This window comes from Nomascus leucogenys, chromosome 3 (assembly GCF_006542625.1).
Source record: "Nomascus leucogenys isolate Asia chromosome 3, Asia_NLE_v1, whole genome shotgun sequence".
Classification (NCBI taxonomy): Eukaryota; Metazoa; Chordata; class Mammalia; order Primates; family Hylobatidae; genus Nomascus; species Nomascus leucogenys.
Window position 1 is genome coordinate 72,731,432 of NC_044383.1, and position 1,701 is coordinate 72,733,132.

Here is a 1,701-nt window from a genome sequence, read left to right on the forward strand (position 1 = left end):
AAGAACAATTAATCATTCTGCTGTGCTCCCGTGATTTAAAATAAGAAAAGTTTTTCTATCTAATGTCATCACATTATAACATAATAATAACATAATGTTATGTTATGTTATAACATAACATAAAAATCATAGAACATGATTTTTACCTTCCCCTCACAATTTTGAGCTCCTTGTGAGTATGGCTCATGTTTTTGCTTTATTATATTATTATATATTTAAATTTAGCTTTATCTACATGAGACCATAGCCAAGGAGGTTAACCATAATTTCAAATTTTTGTACCAGCCACTTGTGCTATTTTTCACATTTGAAAATAATAATCATTCTGTTTGCTTCAAACAGTGATCTATAAATTTGTTTAGACAATAAATAAGGGCTTTTTCTTCTTTAGGATAATAAAAATATTAAATGATGTATTGAAGATACTACTAAAGAAATGACTTTTTGATTATAGTCTCTGCATTGAAGATTGGTAGGAGTTTTTCTAATTTTCAAATCTTCCCACAACCTTTTTATTCAAAGAAATATTGTCTTGGAAATAATTTGTGTGAAAAATTTACGAATCAAAAATTGACTCACAAGATGATATTACCATAATCACTCATTTTAACAAGTCTCCTAAGTATTTTCTTTATCAGTTTTCTTGATTATAAAATGGCAATAATATGAACACACTCTTAATGTAACAGAATATTTAATTACATCTGTTTCCCTCAACCCACCAAAGTCATTTAATAATTATGTTGGCTATTTGAACTGATTGGCAGGAGGCTCTTCCACTAATGCCTCCCATGGTTTCCACTGCATCGTTTTTCTCACCACACTTAGTTCATTTTCAGCCTGATGAATCACCTCTTCTATTTGGCCACCTTGAAATTGGTCTTCTAATTTTTTAACATCTGGTTCTACTTTAAGCATAGCCAGCTTCTCATTTGTAATCTGTTCTGTACACTTTTTATATGCTGCATTTTTAGGGATTTGCTCAATAACATCAAGGATCTTTGTGTACAATATTCTTAGCCTCTCATGTGGATTCCCACATACAGCCAATCTCACAGGACCAGTAGTCTTCTTCAGCACACCTTGTCCCATATGTAATTACTCTTTGCATCCCAGTGCCTGGCTTCATGCCTGCATAAAGTGATAGTAAATATCTGTTAAATTGAAATGAATCAATAAACATTCTAAAGTAAAAGCCAAAACATCACAGCCACAGTAGGGCTTATAGGACATGTCTGAAATCTCAACATTTAATTAGTGGTTGCCTGGTAGATTGATATCGAAATTCAATTTTTCTCTGATCTGTGAACATGACATTTCTTTTACCCATTAGCCAAATGTGCTATATCAACTAATTGGGGTGAAGTCATTTCTCTCTTCTAATAGATGTACACTTACTCCCATCAATATAGGGTGCTAAAATATTTTCATATTATCTTTTTGTTTTTCATTCTCCTAGAAAAGTCATTGTCAGAAGAGAACAAGGATGCAAGCCTAAAATTAGTTAAGTGAAAACAGGGTCATCTCTTGGAAATTTTATAAAAAAAATTTTATAAAAAAAATTTATAAAAAAATTTTCTCCTGTTTGGCAATTATGATTCTGCCATCACAGGTATCATAAAATTTATAAGAGAGTAAGCACACTTATTTGGGGGCAATGCTCTAAAATTTCAAATGATAGGAAACATGCCAACCTCTAGC

General features: G+C 31.5%; 1 pseudogene; it reads right to left on the minus strand.

Annotated features, from left to right (window-relative positions):
• Positions 1 to 747: 747 nt before the first annotated feature.
• Positions 748 to 1,092, minus strand: LOC100581000 (annotated as a pseudogene).
• Between the last annotated feature and the right edge of the window lie 609 nt (positions 1,093 to 1,701).